Source organism: Babylonia areolata, chromosome 3, assembly GCF_041734735.1.
Source record: "Babylonia areolata isolate BAREFJ2019XMU chromosome 3, ASM4173473v1, whole genome shotgun sequence".
Classification (NCBI taxonomy): domain Eukaryota; kingdom Metazoa; phylum Mollusca; class Gastropoda; order Neogastropoda; family Buccinidae; genus Babylonia; species Babylonia areolata.
Window position 1 is genome coordinate 7,465,295 of NC_134878.1, and position 7,500 is coordinate 7,472,794.

Consider the following 7,500-nt stretch of genomic DNA (forward strand, 5'->3'; position numbering starts at 1 on the left):
TCTGACCCAACAACAAGAGCAGTCATTATTATCATTTTTTGTTCAAACAGGAACTTCTTTTGCTAAACATGGAAGTTTTATTTATTTTGCAAACGTTTTGGTGCAGATAGTAAAAAAGGGAAATTACTCTGTAATTAATGCTAGGGGACGTAATTCGAATCTGGTTAGGACTTTTTTTTTCTTTTTCTGTTTTTTTTTTAACGCGAAGCTTTATAATAACAAATACAGAACACATTTTAACGATTAGATTTTTTAAAAAGTGTATCATAAGTGAGTCTTGGAGGCCTTGCCTCTCTTGTTATGTACTGGTATCTTCATCACATATATATGCTCTCAAAAACGTTCAAAATAAATCAAGAAAATATGATTGTTCACCCTATTACACATTTGAATCGAAAAAGACATGTTATGAAGAAAACAGATGAAAGAAAGACTTGTTTTTCTCCTGTCACACTCAAACTCTAAAGTAGAAGAAATGAGAGGAAGAAAAAAAAAACAATCTAACGCAAAATTAAACCTCCAACATACAGAAACACTTGTTTATCTACAGCCACACATTAGAGGGGAGAAAATGCAACGCTAAATTTAACCTACAACACGCAGAAATACTTGTTTATCTCTAGCCACACTCAATCTCTAACGTAGAAGATATTAGAGGGGAGAAAATAAAACGCTAAATTTAACCTACAACACGCAGAAATACTTGTTTATCTCTAGCCACACTCAAACTCTAACGTAGAAGACATTAAAGGGGAAAAATGATTTTAACCTACAACATACAGAAACACTTGTTTATCTCTAGCCACACTCAAACTCTAACGTAGAAGACATTAAAGGGGAAAAAATGATTTTAACCTACAACATACAGAAACACTTGTTTATCTCTAGCCACACTCAATCTCTAACGTAGAAGACATTAAAGGGGAAAAAATGGTTTTAACCTACAACATACAGAAACACTTGTTTATCACTAGCCACACTCAAACTCTAACGTAGAAAACATTAAAGGGGAAAAAATGGTTTTAACCTACAACATACAGAAACACTTGTTTATCTCTAGCCACACTCAAACTCTAACGCAGAAGACAGAGCGGACAAAAATACAACGCTGATTTTAACCTACAACCTGCAGGAACGCTTGTTTATCTCCAGCCACACTCAAACTCTAACGTAGAAGACATTAGAGGCAAACTAACGCTGAATTTAACCTACAACATACAGCAAGCCCCAACACGAGCGAAAAACTACTAGGAAGCTAGGAGGGCTCTTTCTTCTAGAAAGCGTTTTCTTTGTGGATTGTCCGTCCTTTCCCCAAGGAAAGGTCAAGTCAGCGTGTGGGAGAACATACATACGAGCTAGCTGTTGACAGAGCGCATTAGCGGCGCCAGCGAGGAAGTCTGGCTAAGGCAAATTTGTTCTTGTACTCGTGACGGCTTTGGCAGCCCCCACCCGGCCAGTGTTTAGTTCTCAAGGTCCCCGGCGTCACCCAGAATGTTGGATTACACAGTCTGCCTGGGCAGTGGGCGTGCTTCTGGGACAAGGAAAAAGGCTGAACACTCTTGGTTTTGATCTCACGCGCGCATGCGGCCCCACGCACGCACTATCCGCACACATGAGAAAGTTTTCATGATTTATGAACATAGATAACAGTCGATGGTAGTTTTGTTTCTACACTTCACACTTTGCGCACACATGAGAAAATTATCATGGTTTACTAACATAGATAACAGTTGATGGCAGTTTTGTTCATACACTACACACTATGCGAACACATGAGAAAATTCTCATGCTTTACGAACACAGATAACAGATTATGGTTGGTTGTTTTTACCTTCGGTTTTGATTTTGACAATAAGATAGTTTCGACTTGGGTTTAAACTGGACAATAGCAGTGTAGTTTCAGGCCCTATTTATTGTCATTGATACTCGTCGTATTAGTTCGGTGAATTCCACTTGGGTTTAAACTGGACAATAACAGTGTAGTTTCAGGCCCTATTTATTGTCATTGATAATCGTCATATTAGTTCGGTGAATTCCACTTCAGCAGGGGAATACAACTTTAAGTCAATGTCCATGGGTTCTTCATCCCAAGATCGCACACAAATAGATAAACACTACCGCTGGAAGAACGAAACCTGAACCTGTCCAATCGCTTGGAATATATTGACTGACATCAGTGTCCGCTGTTTGAATTCATCGATTAGAATGCTCCACCGAAACAAATAAGAACAAAAATCAACTAAACAACGACAACATATGATAGTCAGTCGTGTCCGACTATGACCATCAGAACAGCAGAGGAGGCAACTGCTGTTCCGACCATTTGGGTGGAGAGTGTCTTGCCCAAGTTACATCCCCACTCTCTTGGCCAAGAGGGTTTTAGGACAGTCGGGGTTGGGATGGTTCCCAAAGGCCAGCTTGCCCACAAGGCTGCAGCACTAAGAGCCAGTGCAATTTTGCCTCCTAGTTTGAGAGTCATAGTCCTTCTCAAAACACTAAGCTGTAAATGATTTCCCATTGACTGGAGAAACCATTGATAATACAGCTCTCACTTTGCTGTTGGCCCAAATGTAAACTTATGTCAATCTGTGATATAAGCCGAGTGTTGGGCCGACAACGACGACGACAACAACAACAACAAAAACACATTCGTGTAAATGATATTATTAATGGTTAGTACGTGTGAGACTCAGTAATTCATCTGACTTTTTTAAAATTTACTTTTAAAGTTTTTGCTATTTTAAACAAAGCAGCTCATTTGCGATGCAAAGCATTTCCTCCACGCTTCGATCTTGGAGCACACCTCTCAGTGATCGATCAATATTTTCTGCTCGTAAGCAACCCGTTTACTGCGTTTTTCAACTCTCTCCATAGGAACGGCGAAAGAGACGACGTCAACAGTGTTTCACCCCAGTTACCATCATCAAAATATTGCAAGCGGAAGGCTCTTATACTGAAGAGGTGAATGTTGACAAAGAACACCACAAGTCTGACGACGGAAGCTAAAGGTTGGGTCATTCAGACACCCACTGGACATCCGAGGGGTGTGTGTAGAGGAGAAGAGACTGAGGAGTGGCCGTACTGATTGAGTTAAGCTTGAAGGCCCTAGTGTAGAAAACGTTCACACCCAACCTGCGGCCGCTTGGTAAGAATGAATCACACGGGGAGGTCTTATTTTAACCCCGTGCCTGCTTACTGGTGACAGTTTGCTAATTTTAGCAAGTTTATTGCGTTGTCGGGGTTAATCAGCGGACTGTGTGTGTGTGTGTGTGTGTGTGTGTGTGTGTGTGTGTGTGTGTGAGAGAGAGAGAGAGAGAGAGAGAGAGAGAGAGAGAGAGAGAGTGTGTGTGTGTGTGTGTTCATTGCATCTAGTACTGAGCAGGGGTGCAATCGACGTTGCGAGCGTGTGCGGAAGTGTACAGAAAAGTTCCTCTTGTGGTAATGAGAGAAGATTTCGGGCGTTACCAGCAATCACGTCTGCTCGCCCTGCCCCCACCACCCACCCCACCCCCATTCCCCTCCTTACACACACACACACACACACACACACACACACACACACCCTGCCCTGTAGTACTCATCCTTCTATCCAGCCCTTCCCCCTCCTCCTCCTCCCTCTTCATTTGTTCTTTGTTTCTTTTTTTTTCTCTAACTCTTTCTTTCCTTTCTTTATGTCATTTTCAGTTTCTGTCTTCATTCCTTTCTTTCGTTTCTTCTTTTCTAGATTTCTTTCTTTTCTTTCTGATACACTGTTATGTGGGGAGAGTGCCAATCATCTTGTTAACTCACTCAGTACGGCCAGTCCTCTCTTCTCCTCTACACAGACCCCTCGGATGTCCAGTGGGTGTCTGAATGACCTAACCTTTAGCTTCCGTCGTCAGAATTGTGGTATTTTTGTCAACATTCACCTCTTCAAGAAGAAACGAAAGAAAGGAATGAAGACAGACACTGAAAATGACATCAAGAAAGGAAAGAAAGACTTAGAGAGAAAAAAAAAAGAAACAAAGAACAAAGAGCCTTCCGCTTGCAATATTTTGATGATGGTAATTGGGGTGAAACGCTGTTAACGTCGTCTCTTTCGCCGTTCGTATGGAGAGAGTTAAAAGCACCGCGAGCGTTCTTTCTTATCTTTCTTTCTCTACTTCTTTCTGTGTTTCTGTTATTAAGATTGGGAGAGGGGTGAGTGGGGGGCGGGGGCTGGGGGTGGGGTGGGGGTTGGGGTGAGGAAGAAACCATACAGTGTTTTCTGTGCCATTAGTATAGTACTACGTCACAGTAGGAAAGTCAACCATCTGCACCTCCCTCCCTCCCACTCCCCCCCCCCCTCGTCCTCCACTTCTTCATTCAACCCACAGGGTGTACGCTGTTTGCTTTTCTGACGCAGGATTTTTTAAAATTTTTTAATTTTTTGTATTTTTTACTTTCTCGTTCACATGTCACTCTGCTTCGTTATCAGAGGAAGAGGTTAACCTTTGGGTTTTTTTATGTTTTTTTTTTTTTTTTTTTTTTTTTTTTTGTCAGGGAGTTGTTTGGTTATGAGGTGAAGTGCTGCTTAGTTGGAGCAGTGTGTGTGTGTGTGTGTGTGTGTGTGTGTGTGTGTGTGTGTGTGTGTGTGTGTGTGTTCGCTTGGGACCAGAGTATGCCCTCTTTCCTTCCTTTACCTTCATTCCTCCCGCTTTCTCCCTTCCTTCCTTCCTTCCTTCCTTCTTTCCACCCCACCACCAACTCATTTCTTTTTTCCATTCGCACGCTCACATGTCCAGGCATTCCCCTCTCCCCCTACCACACACACACACATATATATATATATATATATATACACACACACAAACAAAAATAACAACAACACCACCAACAACAAACAAACAACAACAAAACAAAAAAAAACATCACAGACACAGACACACACACACACACACACACACACACACACACACACACACACACACACACACAACCACACACATTTCCCTCATGCTCTCCACTTCCAAGGCGTCAACATTCCCTGACCCCTCGCCATACCTCCACTATTTTTTACCCTCGATCCAGCCGTAGCCTCTTCCCTCCCTCCCCCCCTCCCTCCCCCCAACCTCCACACCCTATACCCCACACTTCACCCCCCCCCACCCCCTACCCTGGTCAACAACTCCACTACCTCCACCTCCGCGGTCAGTCGCTCACCTTCCCACTCCACCCCCTTCTTTCACTCATCATACCCCTCTTTTCACTACTACCCACCCACACACATGGTAGCCAGCAGGGTCCGTCTTTTGTCCACTTTTTTTTTGGGGGGGGTGGTGGGGGGGTGGGGTGGGGTGCGGGGGGGGGGGGGGTTGTTATTGGGCGGGTGTCCTTGAGGTTTGCTGAGGAAAAGAACAGATTGGTGTCTCCTTGAGAGAGAGAGAGAGAGAGAGAGAGAGAGAGAGAGAGAGAACACAGCACGTGATGATGTTGTTGTAGCGGGTGGGGTGGGGCGTGAAAGTCGAAGCGAAAAAAAAAAAAAAAAAGATGGAAACTGGAAGGAACAGCGTTTACCCTTGATGCCAGAAAAAAAAAGGTAGGCAATGTGTGGTACATTGATAAAGAGGGACAAAAATCGTGTTTCTTTGTTCTTTTTTTTCTTTTTCTTTTTTTCTTTCCTGTGTTGACAATTCGTCTTATTTCTCGCTGTTGTTGTTGCTGTTGTTGCTGTGTGTGTGTGTGTGTGTGTGTGTGTTGGGGGTTGGGTCTTTTTAGTCTATCCTTCCCGACGTTGACATGTTTAAACATATAGTCTGGTGGTTTCATTTGCATGCCCCCCACCCCCACTCCCCCTTTTGTTTTTCTTTTTGCTTAACTTTCTTTCTTTTTGTTTGACTTTTCCTTAACCCTTTCAACGCCAAGCTCACATTTATGCACAGGCGTAGTAGAGGACCCATGTCACTGAAAGGTGACCATTCACTGGTCCGTTATCCACGAACCTACTGCCCTTAATGTTCGGTGGTAGGATAGACCATATTTTCTATACATCGCAGGGGGAATCCCCAGCTATTCTTAGCCACTGTCTTTTCTGTGTTTATACCACAAGGGACTTTTGTACTCTAAATAGACTGGCGGTGAAAGGGTTAACCTCTTTTTTTTCTACTGTATTCATTTCTTCCGTCTTTATGTTCTTTCTTTCTCTTTTTCGTTTAAAAAAAAAATTCTTATCAATCCATCTATCCACCACAGAACAAGAAATAGATAAAGAAAAAAGCAAACTGTCTTCTACTTCTTGGTCCACAGAAGTAATGGTATTAAGTGTGTGCTTCTGTGCTGTTTTTTTTTTTTCTTTCTTTTATTCATCTATCTATTCATTTATTCATTTCTTTATTTTTACGTCGCCTTCAAACGGAACCGGAAACGTGTGCAAAGGATGGTAACACTTTCATGAGACGCACGGGGCTTGTTACGGTGTGAAACAGTATCTGTCAAAGGGACAGCTTTTGTATCCAATAACCCGCTGGTCTGTAGATATATATAGCATCTGAGTGTGTTTCAGAGAAACTGGGTTGCATAGAGGATGCATGAGACTGAGTTTTGGGTGAAGTCGATGGAAATCAACTCTTTACGCTGTCATTTATTCTTCAAACATATATACCGGACAGTACAAAATACGCAATTTATTCTTCAACCATATCAAACAGTACAAACGCGTGGTTTATTCTTTAATAAACGTACCAGACAGTATAAACACGTAAGTCATGAATTCGAACAGAGCAATAATCAAGTCAACTATCTTTAAAAAAAAAAATATATATATATATAGCAAATACGTTTTACGACGTGTGAATGCTGTTGATACACTGGGTTTTTTTTGTGTGTAAACGATTGGTTATTATGAAATATCCTTGTTCCAACAAAGGAACAGTAGAGGTAGAACACCCCTCACCAACACCCTCACCAACCCCCTCCCCACCCCAAAGAAGGGGAAAGCGGAAGCGGGTGGATGGGTAGAGGGAGTGGTTAACACAGCTGTTGATACCCACGAAACGTAATGACATCAAACACAGCACGTGCAGTTGTTGAATACAGTGTTTTGTGTGTGTGTGTGTGTGTGTGTGTGTGTGTGTGTGTGTGTGTGTGTGTGTGTGAGAGAGAGAGAGAGAGAGAGAGAGAGAGAGAATGAATGAATGAATGAATGAATGAATGAATGAATGAACGAATGATGAATGAATCTTTATTTTCCAGCGATGGATATATTAGCTCACTGGCCGACTTACGTATCTACCGTTGTTCTAAGAAACACACAAACATATACACACAATTATGAATATAGTGGTACTCAATACATGAGAGAGAGAGAGAGAGAGAGAGAGAGAGAGGGGGGTGAGAGAGGGAGAGAGAGGGGGAGAGAGGGAGAGAGAGAGGGAGAGAAAGAGGGGGTGGAGAAAGACGGAGAGGGAGAGAGAATCTGCATCTCTTGATTTCTTCCCACCCATCTTTCTGATGCGCACTCTCTTTTCTGATCGCCCCTCCCTC

The 7,500-nt window shown here is 42.6% G+C and overlaps 1 protein-coding gene across 2 annotated transcripts in view; it reads left to right on the forward strand.

The window, feature by feature from the left end:
• LOC143279695 (uncharacterized) overlaps window positions 1–7,500 on the forward strand; it is a 281,259-nt gene that overhangs the window by 127,631 nt on the left and 146,128 nt on the right. The window lies entirely within an intron of this gene.